The sequence below is a fragment of the Amblyomma mixtum genome, chromosome 2 (genome assembly GCF_055824585.1).
Source record: "Amblyomma mixtum isolate Tamu chromosome 2, ASM5582458v1, whole genome shotgun sequence".
Classification (NCBI taxonomy): Eukaryota; Metazoa; Arthropoda; class Arachnida; order Ixodida; family Ixodidae; genus Amblyomma; species Amblyomma mixtum.
Window position 1 is genome coordinate 274,364,596 of NC_143013.1, and position 23,410 is coordinate 274,388,005.

Consider the following 23,410-nt stretch of genomic DNA (forward strand, 5'->3'; position numbering starts at 1 on the left):
CCCTCGTAGTGAAGCTTCTCTCTTCAAAATTTGGCGCCAAGAAGCCACCAACGGCAACCCTAATTGAGGTGTCCACTGTTCCAAGAGGGCAGTTATGCGCCTTTTCTTTGCTTTCCATGCTGCCGCTCCATTGGTTTCGCAGCTTAAAGCACGATTAAGATGTCCACTGCTTGTTACAACTGACAAAGGCGGCGGCGAAGCCGCGAAACCCAGAAACGGGCGCCAAAGAGCTGCGCTCTGAAAAAAATAGACGCGTGCCACAGCTGTCGCACTGTTGTTGTTGTTGCCTTGGTGGCATGGCACATACCGACGACGCGGGATTGGCCAGGGTTCAGTGAGGAGAGCCCAAAGAATGTAAATTGGTGCCAAGCTAATGGATTACCTTTTGGTGCCAAGCTAATGATTAACTGTTGTTGTTGTTGCGACTGAGAGGAGGAAAAGGATAGTGCACAGGGGGGGGGGGGGGAGCCACCCTGTTTTAGCCAGCGTCTTCGCTTCGGCGGACGCGGTTGTTGCGACGCGCGTCTCTTCTATCCCTCTTTCCTCTTTTAACTAGCTGTCTCACCTCACGCCGACAGCGCCATCGACAGCGCTGGAATCGCAGCTTGCTGCCGTGATTCGGGCTGCCAACGTCATGGCCAAGGGAGGCATTTATTTACTTACATTACCCCTCTGGGCCAGTGGCATTACAGAGGGGGAGTGCTAAATATACAAAAAAAACAGAAAAACAGAGTTGGTTACAAGAATGTTAAAAAGCATCTGAATATACAGTGTTAGCTAGTGCAACGCGGAACTACTAATAATTTACAATGCCAGCAACTTCTGCGGGAAGGTGGTGATGTGATTGGTGGTCGGGACCGAGGTCATCATCGCATAGCGATGAAGCGGGCAGACTGCGGAAAGAAGTATTCAGGAGAAACAGTAAACTTGAGGATTTATTTTACGTATTTACAACATAAACAAGGAGACCAAGTTCCAGGAAAAGAAGGTCTGGGACATATGCCAGATTGCGGCTTTATTACAGTTAACATTCCCTAGGCGCCCAGCTAGGGAATTCGATCTCGGGACGAGTGTCCAATGAGCCTTCGGTCTCTGCATAGGCTCCGCCTCACCACATGACCGCGCACACGCCACAGAAACACGTGCCGGCAAGGAGGAATCCCGGCGCCTTGCAGTCGCGGACTGCGTGGTTTCTCGCGGGCCGACCAGGCCCAAGGGTCGTTGGCTGCTATGCGACGACCCTGACCGTGGGAGACAGGAGTGTTGACAGCTCACACCGACCATCACTTCTGGTGGGGAAGGACAAATCAGCCGTGTCCACCACCGCTTTGTCGGGCTGCTAAGGGGCACGCTGGCAATGGGCTGGCCGTCGCCGCCACTCGGATGTCTCCTCCGTCGGTACACGGGAATGCGCAGGGCGGGAGAAGCGCCGCATTCAGCATCACCGGCGAAGCGGATTAGACGCGCCTTTGTTCACGGCGACACCGTCGCCAGTAGCCGCCCCCACGCCAGCGTTTCTTCCGTATTCTCCGAAAAACAGCGCCTTTGGTCAACGTAGCCCGATGGCGCTTGCCTGGCTCGTCTGTCACCGCTGGCCGGGCCTCCGATCGTAACAGTGGTTCCACTCACGTGAGGTTCGCGGCAGGAATGACTGCGAGAAGCATTTCGTGTTACATGACACAATTCCGACTTTCTGATTATGATCAATGCGGCGGGATACATAAATCAGCTGGGGGATGAGGTGATCAGGTAAATCAGGATGATGATACAGCTTGCGGAACAGGGCGATACGAAACACTTTTCAACGCGATGTTAATGTTGGGAGGCAGAGATTAGACTTCATAGCAGTTATACTTCCTGTGCGGTTGTAGTTATTAAGAATGAAACGTACAGAGTTATTTTGCACCATCTCAAGATCATTAATTACGTTGTCATGAGCAGGGTCCCATACAGGTGTAACATACTCGAGTTTAGATCCCATTAGTGTTTTATAAAGGAATAGTTTCAAATTCGAAGTAACATTAAAAAAAGTTGCGAGGTAAGTAGCCTTGCATGCAATTAGCATTTTTAATTATGTTCTCGGTATGAAGAGACCAGTTAAGATTTGAAGTAATGTGAACGCCTAGGTATTTATACGACGAGACTGATTCCAACGAAATGTTATCGAAGTAGTAGTGAGGCGGGGCGGAAGTTTTTCTAGATGCACGCATGACTTTGCATTTGTTAATGTATAGCTGCATCAACCACTATTTGCACCAGTTGCCTATTGTGTTGAGGTCCGATTGAAGTAGTGTAATGTCGTTAGCGTTGGATATTTCTCTCAAAATGACGCAATCATCAGCGACTAGGTGAATATGAGAGTTCACAAGAGAGGGAAGATCATTAATGTAAATTAGAAACAGTAGGGGTCCAAGAACTCTACCTTGTGGAACACCGGAAGACACCTTGGTAAAACTGGAGTTATAACCGTTACCAAAAACAAATTGTGAGCGATTAATTAGAAAGCATTCAGTCCATTTCTATAAGTTACACTCAATATTTAGTTGTTTTAGTTTGTGAAGTAAAAGTTTTTGACATACCTTGTCGAAAGCATTTCAAAAATCTAAAGATATACAGTCAGCTATAGATAGTAGGTCTTGAATACGATGCAGTGCATGTGTGAACGATATTAACTGCGTTTCGCAAGAGTTACATTTTCGAAAACCATGTTGTGCAGGCGTAAAAAAGGAGTTAGATTCCAGGAAGTTAACAAGGTGGGTGAATATTATGTGTTCAGGCATTTTGCAACAAGTACTGGTAAGGGATATGGGACGATAATTACTAGGGGATGTTTTGCTGCCGGATTTGTAGACTGGAACCACCTTTCCGATTTTGCACTCAGTAGGTAGCGTTGATTGGTAAAGTGATTGCTGGAAAAGCTTTGTTAGTGTAATGGAAGAATAAGCTGAAGTGCTTTTTAAGAACTTTGGGTTAATGCAGTCATCACCTGGAGCGGAGTGAACACTGAGTCCATCAATAAGCTTATCGACACCAGGAGTAGCAACACCTATAGGTGAGTAAATTTCAGGTTCTTTCCCTTCTTTGCACCAGGGGTGCCCCGCCTGAGACGGTTTGTTCAACTGGAAGACTGAAGCGTTATCTCCCCACAAGGGGTGACCCATCAGAGACGATCTTGCGATGAGTTACGATGCAGGGATAACAGGAATACTTGAAGTTTGCGTATATAACTTTACATTACATACAAGTTTTGAAACTAGAGACAAATGAAGCGGCAAAAAGACAAAACAACAATGCGGGGAACTGGCTAACACTAGGGGAGGCCCCTACTCGGCCTAGCCGAAGATGTATTACATTTCACCTTAGCCAAGAACCCTTTTTTCGGCTCCGGGTCCCAGTTTTAAAGACCTAAAGGACCGGCCCACATTTGGTAGCACCCAATCATGTTACACTCCTAACATGATTGGTTCATCGAGAGCATGGCCAACCCTCCAGCTTCCATAAGGTAAATCACCCTCTCCATCTCAAATTAAAAGCAAAAACAGAAACAAACGCAGAGTTGTGCCAGCAGGTAAAACATTCTCACCCTCGCAAAATAAAAGTAAAAACAAACAAAAACACACAAATGCCAGCACGTGCCATCGGTTTCCCCCATGACCCTCGACCTTGGCGTCGTCTCGGAATTGGGGATTATCGGGCTAAAACTGGCAGTTACCGCTGTAACTACCACTGTGAGCTCGGACCCGCGTTCTTAGGTGACGCCTCATCGACATCGGTCAGTCACGTCACTCAACTGAAGCCTTCGCTGTCCTCGGCTAGCCGCGCTGTCGCCGGCTACTCCGCACCCCCTCCCGCCGGGAGGGGGGGGCCCATTTAGGACGGCAGCGACTGGGTGCTGAGAAAGAATGACCGGCCCTAATGACGCCTCGTGCACTACCGACACCTTACACACCCTTCCCAAGATGCTTCAAAGGGCCCGAAGGGCACTTTTAGATTTATAACAAAAAGGGATCAGTATCTCTCACGAAGCCACCCTGCGAGTGACATACCATAGTTTAGCACTTAATTAGTGGTAACCACATCAGCACTGGCACCAACCATAAAAATGCAGGGGCACTTTGACTGTCTAAAGTGCGTCCCCCGAGGTACATTAGTGGAGCGGGAGAGGTTGTCCTCTACAACCTCACTCTATATTCTGTCTAAAGTGCGTAGAGGCGAAATCGTTTTCCGCACCACTTTGCCTATGTGACCACTGGATGACGCCACACAACTGATGACGAAGTAATGGCAAATTACTCATTAGTGACTAATTACTGATTACTTACTAAACAATAATTAACAGCTAACTAATTATGCTTAAGCTTCGCCTTCAGGAGTGGAACGCGACAGCGTGTTGTAGCGCTGCCAGGCAGTCCACGGAACGCCACCACCCGTTCGGTGCGATGTCTTGCACGTTGAACGCGACGCTTTTTGAGGAAAGGAAATTACGCAGTAATTCTCTATCCTCTCGGTGGACACCCTAACCGCACTATACAGGAAGGGAGGAACGCCACCACCCGTTCGGCGCGATGCCTTGCCCTTTGAATGCAACGCTTTTTGAGGAAAGGAAATTCTCTGTCATCTCGGTGGACACCCTAACCGCACTGTACAGGAAGGGAAGAACGCCGCCACCCGTTCAACGGGAAGCCTTGCCCTTTGAACGCAGGAAAAGAAATTCTCTGTCATCTCGGTGGACACCCGAACCGCACCGTACAGGAAGGGAGGAAGTGGGGGTGAAAGAAGAGAGGGGCCGTAATGAAGAAACTGAAAATTGTGTTTGAGGAAAGGAAATTGCGCAATAACTGTCTCGCATATCTCGATGGACACCCGTCAAAACGCGGACACATCTGCCGACACGGCTGTCAACACGGCTGCCGACACGGCTGCTAACGACAGTTTGAGGCATTAAAGGCTTTCGCCTTAAAACCCTTGCCGGACAAGAAACACAAGCAAAATGCACACGGGTAACAACAAAACATAAAATGCACACAAATGCACAAAATGCACACAAATGCGCGTCTTACACATTCAAATACAGCGCCTTGACCAAAGTCCAAATTGTCGCGCTGCTACCAGTTGAACCTGCATTCATACCCTTGTCCTGCTCGCGAGTGAGCACACATACACACACACACTCTCGTAAGTGGAGCACTCCTATGAGGTCAGCAAGTGGCCGCGTGAGCCTCAGTCGCACCGAGTGTCCCTATGTCCATTCGAGTCCCCACGTGTCTCAATGAGCACGATTAACGCCGAATGGTCACTCAACTCATTAGGCTGGTGCCCCAAAAGGGCGAGAACTTAACAGCTGGTGCCCGCCAGGATCAAACATGTCCTGGTCCTCGATAGGTCCAAATCCCTGACCATGCAATGCCCTTGAGGGCACGCTCTCTCCGGCCCGCCAGTAGAAACCGCGTGCTGCGTAAGGAACATATCCCTTTACCAGTCTAACTGTAACAGTGCGGCCGGCTTTGCTACACTTATTATGGCGTAATGCAGCACGGAACGTACTGTTCCACGTGCCGACTTTCAGTGTGAAAGCCGCGCACCTGCTACCTGCTACTCTGCCTCGCTTGGAGCCATTGGCACCTTTCCTGCACGGGCAAATATTGAAATCGCCGCTCCCTGTTTGATAGGCGCTTTCCGGCTTCGTGGCATCGTGCGCTCCATGAGCTTCCTCGCAGTCACTCGACCCGAATTTGCCTTTTGGCAGGTCGTCACGCATGTCCTTCTCCTCGAAGGACCTGATCGGGCACCCGTCAGGTGCGTTCGACAACTGCGCGTCGCTCTGCCCGGCCGGCCCATCAGGCCCACTTCCGTTCTTTGCCTCGGATGGAAGGCTCCTGCCATCAATACATCCTGCCATCAATACCCTATGGCCGACACAGTGTGCCGTTCGGGCAACGTTAGACTTCCTCCTCTCACTAGCTCCGTGTCGGAGGTCCCCATCTCTGTAATCGAGCCTGCAGGAATTATACCGCTCACCTGCTTGTTATCGGACAGCTTGGTCTCGATTGCTCCCGAACATCGGAATTTGTCTGCTCCTTTTCGTTGCTAGCCGCCAGGGGTGGTGAAAAAGCTGTGACATTTTCGCGCCCTTCAGGATTCTCGTTTGCACTTCCTGCACTTTTTGCCGCCTTTCTGAACGAAGAGATGTTCCCGCATACCGGCCCATTGGTTACGCGTCCTGACTGCTATTTTCTTAGCCTGTGCATGACAGGCATATATATGCCTTTGCCTTCCAGCACAGTTGACCTCTCCTCTCATGACTCGAAGCAGTTCTCCATGGCTAGTTCACTGGCTCTTTTAAACTTGAGCCGAGCCAGCTCCAGCTCTAGTTGCTGCGTCTTGCTACTACCACCTTCAAGGCGTACTTATAATCCTCAGGCTTTTCCTCACAGAGCAGCGCCTCTACACCGTTCACTTTTGCCAGTTGAGCCTGAAGGTCCGCTAAGCGCGCCTTCGCTAATTCCACATAGTACTTCACATCGAATGTGGGTCGGCATAGACAACCCTCCATACCGCTCTCTGTACCCCTCAACTGTCCTATCGGCTCGAACACTTGAACAGGGACGTGAACAATGCGACCAAGAAAACTCACAGTTTCGATGCGTCGATCCGCATTGCCAGCTTCTTGATGTCTGCGTCCACCGCCATTTTCACCGCACGCTGCGATGAGCTGTCGCACGCCGCTGGTTCTGTGCCTGTTGCCGTCACCTTGCTTCGACCCGCAGGTGACTGTGGAGGCCTCGATGCTCTGCTTTCCCTGACCGGATGCAGGCTCGCGTCGCTGGACTACTCCCGTGGTCCTTGCTGCCGTCTCTCCGCAGGTTCTTTCTGGAACGCTGCTGCTCCGTCCTGCGCCTAGTCTTCCCGAACTGCCGATGGCTGGCTGTTCCGGTCCCGTCGCTTTTTTCCCTGTCTTCAGTCTTCCTCCTCTTCCGATGGCCACAGGATCCTTGCCGACTGCGCCAGTAAAATTTACTGGCTATCTGTCTTCCTTCCTTGCAGCAGGGGTGCCCCTCTAGTGGCGGTTTGTAGACTGGAAGACTGAAGGGTTATCTTCGCACCAGGGGTGCCCCGTCATAGACGGTATTGCGATGTGTTAAGATGCAGGGATTAAGTGAATACTGGAAGTTTATGTACAGAAATTTACATTACATACAAGTTTCGGCACTTGAGGCACATTAAGCGGCGAAAAGAGAAAAAAGGAAATGTGGAACTGGCTGACGCTAGGGGAGGCCCCTACTCGGCTTAGCCACAAATGCATTACATCTGGCCTTAGCCCAGAATCCTTTTTCCAGCTCTGGGACCTGGTTTTGAAGACCTAAAGGCCCGGCCCACATTAGGTAGCACCCAATCATGTTACACGTCTAACATGATTGGTTCATCGAGAGCATGGCCAGCCCTCCAGCTTCCATAAGGTAAATCACCCTCTCCATCTCAAAATAAAAGCAAAAACACACAAACGCACAGTCATGCCAGCACGTGCGAGGTAAAACATTTTCTCCCTCGCTACGGCACCTCTTTCTTCTTTCACTCCCACCTTCCTCCCTTCCCTTACGGCGGGGTTCGGGTGTCCGCCGAGATATGTGAGACAGATACTGCGCCGTTTCCTTTTCTCAGTAACCAATTTCCCAATTTACCCTCGCAAAATAAAAGTACGCAAAATAAAATACGGAAGCGGTGGGGTGCTGAGGAAGAATGACCGGCCCTAATGACCCGGCGTGCGCTACCGGTTCCTTACGGAGGGCACAACGTATGAGTGGAGTGCTTTATAGCATATTTGAGCGCCTGAAGATAGGTGTTGGTAGCCGTCGTATACGAAGCCCATCGCTCACTAGTTGGCGAGAGCTTTGCGATGCGATAGAGGCTAGATGAACGTTTAATGCGATTATTCTACCAGGGAGCGTTTGAGTGGGTGGTAACAGTGCGTTGAGGAATGTACCGTCTTTGTCAAAAGTAACCAGGCTGCATGGTTTGCTTCTAGCTTGTATAGTGGAGCCCTTGTGGCCTTCTTAAAGATCAAACCGTGTTGGAAGGTAAGAAGACCCCCAGTCCTTACCTTTAAAGACCACTTCCGCTTCAGGGAAGCTGTAAGGGCTCCACTGTACGAGCTATAAAACAAACCATGCAGCCTGGTTACTTTTGACAAAGACTGTACATGCTCCAGTTAATTTGAACACTGCGATTATCAAAGTTATCAAGAAAAGCATCGATAAAAGAGGATAGTTCAGTATTTATTGCCTTAAAATTTCCAATGTTGCAGTCTCGTATAATTTTTTTTCTTTCTATTGGTATTCAGAGGGACTAGGTTAACGTCAAACTGCATTAGCAAGTGGTCGCTGTTGCCCGGCAGGCATGCAATAGGTTGAGGCTATGTCACATTGATTTGCCAAGATTAAATCTAGTGTATTCGCCGCGCTGTCTGTTATTCTATTTGTTTTGTGTGCACAATTGCACTAGCCAGAATACTGAGCATACATCTAAACATCCGCGACCTTGTAACGAGAACGGGGACATTAAAGGTGAGTCGGTATTCCATGTTGTGTTCGAAAAATTGAAATCGCCAAATAAGAATAGCGGGGATGAAGGAAAGCGTGCTGCGACGATATTAGTAGCATCGTAAAGAAAGAGGGAGAAAAAATTCGCTGTGGCTTAGCTTGGTTAAGCCCGGTAATTACGAAAGCAATATCCGTACCTACGCCATGGTTCAGCTGGTAGTGTAGCTGGTGGTGGTGCTTGTGGTTAGACTTGTGGTGATGCATCGGTTATACAATCCAATCCAATCCAATCTAATGTAATCTAATCTAATCTAACCTAATCTAATGTAATAAAATCCAATCCAATCCCATCTAATCTAATGCAATCTAATGTTATATAATCCAATCCACTCTAATCCAATCTAATTCAATCCAATCTTCATGTGGGCCGCCGCGGTGGCTCAGTGGCTATGGTGCTCGGCTGCTGACCCGAAAGACGCGGGTTCGATCCCGGCCGCGGCGGCTGGAATTTCTTTGGAGGAGAAATTCTAGAGGCCCGTGTACTGTGCGATGTTAGTGCACGTGAAAGAACCCCAGGTGGTCGAAATTTCCGGAGCCCTTCACTACGGCGTCTCTGATAGCCTCAGTCGCTTTGGGACGTTAAACCCCATAAACCATAAACCAAACCAATCTTCATGTGCACCGCCGTCGCACACGGACGGCGCGAGATGGTCGCCCAGAGAGGAAAAGGTGGAGAGGTCGGCCGGTGGTAACATGGCCCTAGCCTGCTACTCCACAGAGGGGAAAGGGAAGGGGAGAAAAGGGAGAGTGCGATTGAAGGTTGATGATGGCATAATACAACGAGTAATAGCATCGTAAAGTTCATCACTAAACGTAGGTGGCGAGGAAGGTGGACAGTAGCATACACCTACTGCTACTCTCAGGTGATGACCATACTAATTCTAGATTAGTCGGGACATGTATACATGGGGATGGGATATCATCTGAAATAGCGAGAAGCACTCCGCCGCCTCTCTCCGTGCCCCGACGACAGCGGAAGAACGAAAAACGATGAGCATCGAAAAAGATATCAGTGTCGCGAACATGCGCAGAGAGCCAAGTTTCTGTTAATGCGAAGATTTTAGCGAAACAAGTGTCGATAGCTGTTGATAGAGAGTTATACTTGTTAAGAACGCTTCTGATGTTAGTAAAACGAACCGACAGTGAAGCTGTGGATGCCTTACCACTACCCCCTGCGCATTCCTAGAGGTGCTATTGTGAGGATTGGAAAGATTGCAGGGAACGTCTCTACCTTCCGCGGGAAGGTGAGAGAAATAGACCAGGCGGATTGGAAAAAAAAATTCGCTGTGGCTTAGCTTGGTTAAGCCCGGTAATTGTGAAAGCAATATCCGTACCTACGCCATGGTTCAGCTGGTAGTGTAGCTGGTGGTGGTGCTTGTGGTTAGACTTGTGGTGATGCATCGGTTATAAAATCCAATCCAATCCGATCTAATCTAATCTAATCTAATCTAATCCAATCCAATCCAATCCAATCCAATCCAATGCAATGCAATGCAATGCAATCTAATCTAATCTAATGTAATCTAATCTAATCCAATCTAATCCAATCTAATCCAAGGCCGCCAGTGGTGGCACCGCCACTACTCGCAGACGGCGCGAGATGGTCGCCCAGCTCTTCGGCGTGACGTCACACAGAGGTCATGCGAAAGGTCAATGTCGGCACCGCCGCGTCACGGCAAAGGCCTGAAAGTCCAAGTAGTAAAGCTTTCGCTTTAAAAACTAATTTAGGTTTTAAAGGAAAGGCTCACTAATACACACGATAGAAGAAATAAAGCACACACGAAAGAAACCCGACAAACTATACAAGAGGAAAGAAGAGTCCACTCAAGTGTTAGCGTCTGGTGTGTGTGCTTCGCCGGCTGGTGCGTGGTACAAGGAGTTGAGGCGAGGCGTCGGCGCAGTCGGTAGAGTTCCGCTCCTACCCGCGATGAGACGTGGAGTAGAAGGCGATGGGCGCGGCGGCCATCACCGGCGCTGCGTGAGCCCGTGACGGCTGCGGGACCCCAGGGCAACTTCCATGGCAGCTGTGCTGGAGGCGGGCCACGTTCCAACGCTTCCCGAACGAGTACGGCACGCCGGAAACAGCGACCCCGAAGTCCAGGCTGTCGACGGCGGTCTGATGTCCGGGTCTGGGAGCTCGGACGTACCTGGCGGAGGACCAAGCCTGGAAACTCGGGGCCCCACGTACGCGTCCGTCGCCGAACGCGTCCCAGCTCTTTTTCTTCTTCATCCTCTTTATAATGACACATACCTACGTGGGGTGATTGGCCAAGGTATAGTGGTATAAATAAGAAAATTTTCCTAGGATTACGACAAAATATCGGAGCCAAACGTGAATTTTGAAAAATGTATCCATGAAAAACGACAGGAGAATATTTGAAGTGAAATAAGGAACATTTTGTCGAAAATAAGAAAAAAGAAGACTCCAAGAGTTTTAAAGGAGTTAGTAAATCAACCTACCAGTTGCTATTATGTAATCATGGAGATTCCCACAAATTGAACCCAATGTAAATCCTTTGGCGCTCGCACCGAACGATAACAACACTAACCCTGACTCTAACCCCGAGCCCTAGCCTGGAGAGAGGGACCTCCAGGTAAATCTTTCTCTAAAGTGCGAACTTTGGACAGTAGAGAAGGAAATGGTCCACAGATTCAACGTCCCCGCATGAGTCACATCGGCTCGTCGGTGACCACCCACATCTGCATAGGTATAAATTTAAACTGGGAATCCTGCACGCAGTCGCGTCATTGATACCTCACACTGCCTGGTTTTACACGAACGGACGTTCCTTTTATACGCTAAGTGCTGATAATCAGTAGTATTTAGTAAGGGATCGCGTAACCTGGCTGATATGTGTTGAACCCGCTGAAACCTGGAGATCGCCAGCAGACTGAAATTGGGGACGGGATGCGTTACTGACCCGTCAAGAGCTGACCTTGCTAAATAATCAGCCACCTCGTTTGAATGAATGCCTGCATGACTAGGAACCCAGACAAAATGGACCTCCTTTAAAGTGGACGGGACAAAAATCGCCGGAAACGGCACAAAAAATCTTTTTTGGGAAGTTTCAAGGGAGACTAAAACTGACAAACAGTCAGCCAGGATAATAACGTGAGATACATGACACGGAATTTTGTGCAGGGTCATTCCAAGAGCCAAAAATTCCGCAAAGAATATAGGGATATAATCTGGAATGCGGACAGAATAGCTCCGTGCCAAATCCTGCGAAAAGATGCCTACTGCAGCTTTTTCGCAGCTGACGGAGGCATCGGTAGAAAGCACCACATGATGGGGGAATTCCGCTATATGACCAGAAAGAATACCGTATAAAATATCTGTGGGCATGTGTTTCGCATCAGATGGGAAGATGTGGTCAAAATGGAATTCCACTGTTGCCGGCGTGTCGTCAACCCACTGCAAAGAACTGGGATCAACACCAATCGGTGTTAAAAGGTTCTGCGTTAAGGTAATTTGTGGCATTTGAAATCGTGGCCAATGATGGTAAAAAAATAAGGCAGGCTGAGACACAAAAATAGTACTGACATCAGTCATCGGGTCCAACGACCTGAGGAAAGTTCGCACCGTGAGTATTGAAAGCGGGAAATTAAATCGGGCATACTGGCTTCGAGATAAAGCAGGGTGTTTGAAACTGATTTTGGGAGACCAAGGCAGAGACGTAGAGCATGCCTTTCCAGTAAGATTAAGGGTAAAACCTTGTAGTTTGCGCTACCAGAGAACAGAATGCAACCGAATTCAAGGATAGGTCTTACATAAGCTTTGTATAGTAACAATAATGCGTCGCGGCGCATCCCAAAACTTTTATGGGCGATTCGTGTCAGCCGGCCTAGAGCGCGTTCTCCTTTACGCACGTTGTTCGTTATATGAAGGCTCCAATCTAGCGTTGGATGGTAAGTAACACCTAGATATGTAACAGACTCCACTTGTGGAATCAGATCAGAGTGATGGGCTAATGAAATGTGCAAAGGCGCGTCTGGAGGAAATACCAGTATGCCACATTTGTTAACCTTCAGACATAAATTAATACGGTGCAACCAAACTCCAAGAGCATCCAAATATCCGTGCAGAATCTGGTAAAGGGAATGGATATCCCTGGCCGAGCGAAAAAAGCTATGTCATATGCATACACAAAAACTGTTATATCAGCACGGATGGGGATGTCACTGATCAAAATATTAAAAAGCAGCGGTGATAGCACCGAACCTTGCGGCATTCCTCTTGATTGATGGTAAGTATTAGAACATAGGGTACCCTCTGAGCAGTAAAAGTATCTGTCCTCTAGAAAATCAGATATCCATGCATAAATGTTGGTTGGAGGATGTAACTGCGCAAGTCTGTTAAGTAAAATAGTATGTTCTATACTATCATAGGCTTTTGCTACATCAAGAGTCATCAAAGCTGAAACTTCTCTTCTGCGTATCGAGAGCCGGATTCTACTCTCTAGATCCACATGCGCGGTCTATATAGAGCCTCTGCGACGAAAGCCAATCTGTGCTGAGCTAAGGCCCCGCTCCTCCGCATGCGCTATCCATGCTTCGTCGTCTTCGGCTCCCCAGAACCGACGCTGGGTGGCGCTATCTCCTTACAGCTATCCAAGCTAGCGGCAGAGGCTGAACTGGCATGTGCGCTGCGTGTATCAATGTTAATTATGGTGTTTGTGTTTGAATTGTACATGTAACATTTCTTGTTCATAAGTAAATTGTTGTAACGCATCTTGTGGGTGGGGGAATCAGGTTGGCTTTTCGCAATTTATAGAAGCTTTTTACGACGCGCCAGACGTGCTGCGACTGAATAATCTTCAGTAAGTGTGACCTTGCTCTCTTTCAGGCTGTTGCGCTTTGAGAGGATCAAGCCTTTCGTTTTGAAATTCACAAATTTCGCAATGACCGGACGACATTTTTCAGTACTGAAGGTTCTTAATCGGTGCACATGTCCAAGTTCAATAGCATGGGGCGAAGGGGGATCAGAAAAAGGCAGTCGGTAAGAATAGTAGTTAGTTTTTCCTCAGTGTTCTGCCAGGTTTCATCAGCATCTGAAATTCCAAGAAAATTAAGTTGTTACGTCACAATCTGTCATCAAGCTCATTCTGCCGTGATTGTGATGACTTAACTTGCGTCGTAAGTTCACCTGTTTGAATTTGAATGCTTGAAGTTTCCTCGCTGCTGAGCTGTTCTATTTTTTACAGTTTCCCTCCAGCACCTCTAAACGGTCCTGAATTGCTGTGAGTTAGCGATTCCAAAACAGCCATTCTTAACTTCGCCCGCTGACACGTCCATCCCCACGCGTAGCAGATATTGAGAAACTGCACCCTAAATTCCGATAGGTGTATTGAGATCGTGGGGGTGCCGGCTCACTCTGGCAATCCCGGAAATGAGGCAGCCGATAACACAGCCCGAGGACTTATTTGCCATGCAAATGGCGAACCCAGCCGGCATTGCTCGAGGGAGCGGGCACACACGTTCTCAGAACTGACTCAACAAGCACGCCTTGCCCGTCGACTCTACCCCGTCCCCACTCCCACCTATCCCATTCCCAAGAAATCCATTGGAGGAGACTCCAGACCTGAACTCTTCCTACCCCTCAGCTTCTATCCTACCTCCGCCCCGTTTCCCCAAAGTGCACTCACTGCGGAGAATCGCACGCCACCCTGCACCACATCCTCTTCGGCTGCCCTGCCGATCGTCCCGCGCAGGGACAGCCCGCCATCGGAACAAGGGAGGAAATGGGACGCCCTCCTTGCATCGCAGGACCCGGACACGCAACTTCGCTGTGTGAACCGGGGTGCCAGTGCCATGACCCTACGTGGCCTGGACACATGCGCGTAATGTGAGGGCTATGCGGTGGCCTTGAGACCTTGCACAGCTCAAACTCGCTTGCATAATAAAGTTTTCCATCCACCCATCTATGGCTCTCTGTCCGTTTTTGATAACTTTAACGTCAGCTTCTAATTCCGTCCAAGCTTTAGAAGTTTGCAGGGAACGAGTGTGAACGTCTTTTAGCAACTGAAATATAGCTTTCACCTGTTCCGCGGGGTCAGAGGGTAAATATTCAATGTCTAGGAGCGAATCCGAGCGTTTGGCTGGGGCCCAGGGTTGCTCTCCACATTACCCTCCCGCCACAGCAAAAGGGTCATAGAAAAACATTCACAGAAAACCTCGAAAAACACTTCTGGGCACGGGAATAGTACTAAGCAGACGTTATTACTTTTCTTAGCATATAAAGGAAGGGCAGTACACACCTGCATAGCAAAAGGGAGGCGGTTCAGTGCCAGATTGCAAGTACTGTCGCCGTGTCCACTGAAGTGGAAGCTGTGTTGTTGTTGTTGTTGTTGTTCACCTCATAGACTGGCGCATACCCACACAGGGGGATCGGCCAAGAAGAGGGGTGCATCGAGAGTTTTTGAGATTTTTTTCTTTTTTGTTTGTTTGGTTTTGTTTTCTTGGGAAAAATAAAAAGATAAATTAAGTAATAAATAGAAATATCAGAATGCTGGGGAAGAAAATCTTCAAGAGAAAGCAGAAATACTAAAAAGAACCAGGACAAGCATAACGCACGCAGGAGCAGGACTCTGCAAGATCTCTAGCAGGGGGAGTGGATAAATAAATAAATGAACGAAAATAGTAGTAATAGCAACGAGGGATAGAGTAAAAAAAAAAACAATACGTAAATAAATATAAATGTAATGATGTGTTAAAAAGCAATAAATAAATAAAGAATAACAAATATTAGCAAGGTAACCGTTTAGATTCCAGTAAAAAAATTTGGCGGTAGAAACAGACCTGTGGCTGTAACCAAGAATGGTGGCCCCAAATGACAATATGATCGGGCTGCTCAAACTAAGGCCAAGCTGTTGCAGTGGTTGCTCTAAATATCGACGTCTCATCATGGTGAAGCGTCGACAAAACAACAAAAAATGGTCTATTGATTCTTGTTCACCACAGAATGCGCAGACGGGAGACGGGAGAATGCGCAGACGGGAAACCAGACCTGTGCAAATAAAAATTTAAGGGGGGGATCCGGCCGCGCAGCCTAGTTAGAGAGACTTCAAACTGTCGTGAATGGCATGATTTCCTGCTCCACGGATACCGAAGATGCAGGAAATCATATCTTAAAATTGATCCAGATGTCATGCTTAACAAAATGCTTCTCCGAAACCTCGCTGCTGTGATGTACGCTGTAGCCGGGAGGATAGGTAGCACGGGGCCATTGAGGGACGCTTTTGCCAGGCTATCAGCCACTTCATTGACTGTCACACCGCTATGACCTGGTACCCATACCATATGTAAAAGGCTCAAATGCGGAGGAAGCAATGATAAGAAGGTGTTGAGGATTGGAGAATCCATAGCTGAAGTAAGGGACGAGCACAAAGAAAAGGAGTCTGTCATGACAGCCACTGCGGAGAAAGAAGGGTCTAGTTTGCGAAGAGCAAGCACCACAGCCAGAAACTCCGCTTGGAAAATTGGGGTGAAATCCGGAAGACGCACAGAAAAGGACCAATCAAGAAGGGGGCAATATATTCCCGCTCCTGCCTTTTCATCACATTGGGAGGCGTCAGTAGCAGTCATGATGGTAACAGGTAGGCTTTGTAAATGGTCTTCTAATAATCCATTTAAAATGCTTGATGGTAAGTGCTTTGCATTCTTCGGGAAAATGTCATCATAGATAATTTTCACCGAAGGCCCACTGGTTTGTGTCGGAAGTATATCAGACAGGAGAACATTTAACGGTTGTAGTAAATTTTGTACCAGTACTACCTGCGGTGTATGAAATCGAGGCCAGTGGATTCCAAAAGAGAAGGTCGGCTGGCAACAAAACACAGACGAGGAACGGTGGAAACTTCAGTCATATATCGTGAGGTACGTCTGAACAGAGAGGAACTTAAATCTATATACTAAAGGTGGAATTCGAGCTTCAAGGTAAAGCACGTCGTCAGCAACAAATTTAGGGAGGCCAAGGCACAACCGTAGAGTTTCCCGCTCGAAAAGAACAAGCGGGCGAATCTTGTAAGCAGCTGAACCAGAAAACAACACTGATCCAAATTCTAACATTGGTCGGACGTACATAACATAAATCATTAAAAGTGCATCTCTCCGCATTCCATACCGGGGACTGCTTAACCTAGGCAACATGCCCACAGCACGAGTGCCTTTCGCTGCAACATGGTCAATGTGAGAGCGCCATGTGAGCTTGTCATCATAAATGACACCAAGATGTTTTAAACACTGAACTTGGGGAATAATTTGTCGCTTGCAACTTAGAGACAGAGCAACAGAATCTTGGAGTCGAAAAACAAGGATAGCGCATTTGTTAACATTTAAGGTGAGTCGCAGGCCACACAACCAACTCTCAAGCAAGTTCAGGTACGATTGACTCTCAAGCAAGTTCACGTACGATTGCAGAAGCACGTAAAGAGATTGAATGTCAGGAGCAGCCGAGAAAAATTCAATGTCGTCCGCATAGACGTACGTGTGAATTTCGTGATGACTGGGAAAGAGCTCAGTAGAATGTTGAAGAGTATGGGCGAAAGGATTGCCCCCTGAGGAACACCTCTAGTTTGATTATACCATCCAGAGTTGACACCATGGAGTGTACAATAAAACTGCCTGTTATCCAGGAACGCCGATATCCATGCAATTAAGTAGTGTGTAAACTGCAGAGTCTGCAGTCTTTGCAATAATATGGTGTGTTCCACACTGTCGTAAGCTTTGGCTACATCTAATGTAACCAAAGCAGCATGCATTTTTTGACGCCGCGCAAGGAGAATTCGACTCTAGAGGTCGACATGGGCATTCCAAATGGAGCATTTTCGACGGAAACCGATTTGACAGTGACTGAGGATATTTTCACTGTCCACAAACACCGAAACACGATGGAGCAAGACCCTTTCAATTAATTTAAGCACATTGGATGATAATGAAATAGGTCTAATATTTTCCAGAGAATAGCCACCGCCATTATTTTTAGGAAAAGGAATCACTTTGGCGAGTTTCCATTCAGGAGGAATCCAAGCATATTTGATGGAATAATTTACTAGCTGTAATAAAGAGTTAGGACACTCCTCAAAGAGGATCTTTAAAATTTTTGACGTAACCCTATCAGGTCCAGGAGCAGCTGATGGTAACCTCATCACTATAGGCGAAAGTTCTGAAAGGGTAACCTGAGGGACAAGCTTAATCTGATCCACTGACGCTACACACGCGGAGCGCAAAGGTAGTGCAGACGAGAAACGCTTCTCTAATCCTTTGGCAATAGTTTCAATGGAGTCCATTGCTTCTTGCGGAGTCAAGACACATGAAGGAAAATTACCTGGGGCCGGTATCCTTTTCCGCGAGTGTAAAAACCTGAAAAGTGCACGTCGGTTTCCTGATTTCGTCAGGAAATCGGAATGCTCAGACTCATAATCGTCTTTAGCTCGTGAAATCGTGCGTTTAAAAGTGGCTGCAATAAACTTATAATCATGCCAATTTTTCGGGCACTGATTGTGGAGGAGCTTCTTCCATGCTGCCTTTCTGCGTCTGTAGTCCCGCGAACAGTCAGCATTCCATTACCTAGTTGAATTGGTCCCTTTTGATGTACGCACCAGGAATTCAGACTTTTTGCGGCATTCCTCAATAGCCAAGCAAATGTCTTTTGAATTATGGTCGTCTTCAGAACTAATCGCTGATGCAAGAGTAGAGCGCAAAGTAAACTGGAACTGGTTATAATTAATATATATGATCTCAACTGTGAAGACGCTGGAGTCAAGCGGCAATTAACCTCAAAAATAATAGGCATGTGATCACTAGATGTACCACAATCAACTGTCGACCAATTCAGAACAGGAACACTAGGGCTGGAGAAAGTTAAATCTAGTACAGATACGGTTTGAGCCCGAAGAAAGGTGGCCAAACCTGAATTCATGCACATAAGGTTGTTATGTGTAACCCAATCCCAAAGGCGTTTGCCGCAGGGATCTGTCTTATATCCCCACGATACATGGTGCGAATTTAAGTCGCCTGCCAACAGAACTGACTTCTGGCAGTTGACTAATAGAAGATCTAGAGGCCTTGAATCCTGCACACCACTAGAAAAATAAACGTTCACTAATGAGAAGGGATAGCACTCTGGAATTACAAAGTCTAAAGCCATCATCTCACAGTCTGGAGAAGAGAACTGGAAAACAATTTTGGCCCTGTGACAGAATTTTGAAGAAACCAGAATGAGCAACTCCCCTCCTCTTGCCTGGCGATCTTGGAGAAATGAGGAATAATTTTGTAACTGGAAATGTTTTTCAGGTGAAAGCCAAGTTTCTTGCGAAATGATTATGTCTGGATTATGTTGTGATGAAAGGTAAAGTAAATCCGTTGAAGCTGAAATGAGTGATCGACAGTTCCACTGGAGTATTCGTCTGACACAAAGCTAGATTATGAATCATTCCGCAAAATGTTGTTATTACTCAATACTGACCTAATCTATCATGAAGATGTTAATATAGAGTTTTCTAACCTGATTACCACCCTTGTGGTTCTAATAAAAAACAGTAGCCGAAGTACAGCAGCCTCGAGGCGTTACAAGCCAATTTGTCCGTGGATGACAGAAGAAATTTTGAACGTGTTAAAGAAGAAGTACTATTGGCATCACAAATGGCTACATCATAGAAGTAACCAGTACTACTTGTACCAGTTCAAATGCGCACGTAATAAATCAGTGTCGTTAATGAGAGCCCGCAAAAAGGAATATTTTGCACGCCGAATTAAAGCCGCCACTGGGAGTTCAAAGGAAATGTGGCAAATTGTAAATGAGGTTCCATACTTCCATACTTCCCTCCGTTCCACGCTTCCCTCCAATGTGACTGAGCAGACAGCTGAAGACTTTAATACATTTTTCACCAAAGTTGGCCCTGATCTAGCATCGAAACTTCCTGATATAAGTACTAGCAGTGATCTTCCGCGGCCAGTTTTAAATTCTTTCGTTCTGCACGAAGTTGAATTAAATGAAGTGATGTGTGTTGTTATGGATTTAGTAACAAACAAGGCTGCAGGCTACGATGTCATTTCTGTGAAGCTAATTAAAGAAAATATTGATGTTCTAGGACCCATATTATGCCATTTACTCAACCATTCAATACTCAACAGCACATACCCATCATCCCTAAAGATAGCACGTGTTACTCCTGTATTCAAGGACGGCGACTCCTCTGACCCTTCTACTTACAGACCTATCTCTGTACTTAGTGTTATTAATACCATATTCGAAAAAATTCTTTACAAACGTATTCATCATTTCCTTGAGAAATATAACATTATATGCCCAGAGCAGCACGGATTTCGCCCACAGTACTCCACCAGCTCAGCAGTCATCACTCTTACCCAGGCAATTAATGATGCTTTACACAATAACAGACTCGCAGCAGTTATCTTTCTGGACATTAAAAAAGCCTTGGACACATTTAACCATGACATTATGCTAAATAAACTAAAAACATATGGATTTCGCGATAAGGTGCTTGACTTTTTCTCTAGCTACCTCACAAACCGCCAACAAATTGTTTCGATGAAATCTTTCTCGTCATCCCTTCAGCGCCTACACACAGGGGTTCCCCAGGGGTCTACTCTTGGTCCGCTGCTCTTTTTACTGTACGTAAATTGTCTGCCCAAGGTATTAGCTTCATCCAAAGCCATCATGTATGCTGATGACACTGCCATTGTAGTTACTGCTGATCATACGGTCGAACTTGAAAGCATAGCAAATACAGAACTGGAAAAAATCTCTGACTGGTTTCTCACAAAAAAATTAACAATCAATGCTAAGAAAACTAAATACATACTGTTCCACTCAAAGAAAAAATCAATTGTTTCAACTGATATTACATTAACTATTAACCAGACCCAGCTTGAGTCAACAAATAATTTTACATACCTTGGAGTCACACTGGATAAACATTTACACTGGCAACATCATATTGAGGCGACTTGCACTAAGATGGCTTCCGGTTGTTATGCTCTTTTCCAGACGCGCGAATACTTTGATATCAATATCCTGCGCGTCCTATACTTCGCATTAATACATACTCACCTTTCATATTGCATCGAGTCGTGGGGCTGGACGTATAGTACACACCTAGAGCCTATTAAAAAGTTACAGAAGCGAGCACTTAGAATAATTTCATTTTCTAGTTACACTGTACGCAGTAAGGAACTATTTACTAAACTACGCGTATTACCCCTCAATTTTCTTCGTGAGAAAAGAACTGCCGAATGCGTCCATAAAATAATAACAAACAACCTCCCGTTTGATATATCAATATTTAACATCCCGCCACTTCCAACACGGAGTCGCACTTACGGCAATTTTAACTTGCCAGTGAAAAGAAATGTATATGGAGAGCGTCTCCTAGAGTTTACGGGCGTAAAAGTTTGGAATAATCTACCACATGACCTAAAGACTGCCTACAACTTCTCCATTGGAATAAAAAATTATTAGCTGAAAAAGAATGACACACTTTGAGTTCATACTTTCATTTTTTAATAGTCGTCTTAGATATTTGCCTGATATTATTTGCATGTAGCCGAATCCTGATACCTTGATTTATTTATAGATTTATACATTTGCGTCTATTCTAAGGATGTTTTTGTGATTAAAAGTGTGCACTGAAATCATTTTATCCTGTTCTCGTGTGTTGTACCCATGTGATGCTTTGTAAATACTTAACAGCTATTTTCCCCTAGCTTTTTGTGATGCCTTAATTTTTATGTAAGTTCTACGCGTTTTGTTTGATCTGTAAGTTTTTAGTTTATATAATCTGTAATATATGTGTTTCTTTTGTTGATGTTCTTACAAGTGTTGAGAGTGATGTATAGCCTTCTTTGTACTAACTTACTGTCTTTATTTTGGTATATTGTTGCCTGCATGTTTTTATACTTTTTTCTATTGGACCCGTTACTAGCCGTTGGCTATGGGTCCGGGCAGTGTTTGCGTACATTTGTAATGCAACAAAGACCAATAAATAAATGAAAATGAAAAAAAATGAACACCCCTATGGTTGCATAATCTGAGCAGCAGCAACTGCCTGCCGCAAAATATTTTCCTTTGGATTAGAGCCCAGCTGTTGTTTCTTTGATTTCGGATTTTGAGGAGAAGACGGGTTAGACATATGAGAGCCACTGCGTTTGAGGACTCGCGTATCTGTATCCATCAGCTCTGCATCATGAGTGATTGGGACATCATTCGAAACACCGGAGCTATTAATAGGAGCATCAGGACTAACTTGTTCCTGGGGTGGAGATATGACCGATAATGAAGGTTGAGTAAGTAACGATGGCATTCGTGTCATCTGAGAAGATATTAGAGATTGCATGGTCTGAGTAATCTGCGTAGCGAGAGCGTTAGAGATGCTCTCTGAGACAGTTGATACAATCTTTTCAATTATTTTCGTCATTGAGGCTTCTACAGCAGTAACTATGGCCTGAGAAATAGACGCATCGAGGGCGACACCTGAGCGGGCTGCCACACCCGCATAGCCGTGCGCTCTTTCTTTAATTTCAGTTATGGCTTCACGTCGCGAACAGCATTTACGGTCAATTAACTCAATAATTTGGGATTCCTGAGTTCGAGAAGGGCAATCCAGGGAATTTGCGGCATGAGCACCCCCGCAAAGGCAACACTTAACCTCCTGTTCGGTGCATGCAGTCGATGCATGGTCATTGGCGCAATTGCAACATCGCAAGGTGGACTTGCAACCACCAGCAGTTGTTACATTGCAGCGGCTTAGATGGAAAGGGATCGACCCGGAAGATCAGCGGCCATGCTCTAATTTCTGACGGGCAGGTAGTACCCACAAAAGTAGCAATGACTGATTCGGTTGGAACACGCACATTATTCACCTCCCGGCTACATCTACGAGGGGGTACACAAAAGAAACCGGACTAAATTTTTTGGTCGGCAAAGCTTCTGTGGTACCGCGTTTTGCCACTAGGAGCGCATAGAACGAACATTCCAGAGTCAGTAAGCCGAGTGCCGTCGTTGAAGGAGGTCAGACTAGTTTAGGCAGAGTTTTAGAGTGACGATTGTTTTGCGTGAATGTCGTTTTTGCAATGGCTGATTTTCGTGAACAGCGTGCGCCGGTGAAATTCTCATTTTTGCCCGGAAAAAGTTGAATGGAAACTCTTGAAATATTAAGAAAGACGTACAAGGACGATGCTATGGGGACAACTCAAGTGTTCCTGAATCGAATCCTGAATCAAAGCAACAATCATGCCAATGAAAAACTTCAAATTCACCTCGCCTCAGGAAAGCTCGTCAGGTGAAACCAAACCTCAAAACAATGCTGATTTGTTTTTTCGACGTGAGAGGAGTCGTCCATTGAGAATTTGTTCCGCAAGGTCAGGCAGTTAGCCAGGCTTTCTACTTGGATGTTTTGAAAAGATTGGGCAACAGTGTGCGGTTGAAGCGGCCAGATTTGTGAGGGTCGGGTGACTGGTTTTCCCATCATGGCAATGCCCCTGCTCACACAGCCCTGTCTCTACGACAATTTTGGACCAAAAATGGCATGACCCCTATTCCTCAACCCTCATACTCTCCCGACCTTGCCCCGCGCTACTTTCTTTGCTTCCTAGAATGAAGAAATAGGTGAATGGAAAGCGTTTCGCCGATGTTGCTGAGGTGAAGAAAAAAACGACGGAGGCACTGTCGAGCATCACAAAGGATGAATTTAAACAATGTTTTGAAAACTGTAATGAAAGATTCGACAAGCGTATCAGTGCAAGTGGGGAATACTTTGAAGGAGATCGAAGGTCTGTGCTTAAAATGTGAACAA

General features: G+C 46.5%; 1 protein-coding gene across 1 annotated transcript in view; it reads right to left on the reverse strand.

Moving 5' to 3' along the window:
- Positions 1-1,371: 1,371 nt before the first annotated feature.
- LOC149364048 (uncharacterized) overlaps positions 1,372-23,410 on the reverse strand; it is a 65,180-nt gene continuing 43,141 nt past the window's right edge. Inside the window, exon 2 of the transcript XR_016289141.1 lies at positions 1,372-1,651. The gene's annotated coding sequence lies outside the window, so the exon portion shown is untranslated. The remainder of the gene's footprint in view (positions 1,652-23,410) is intronic.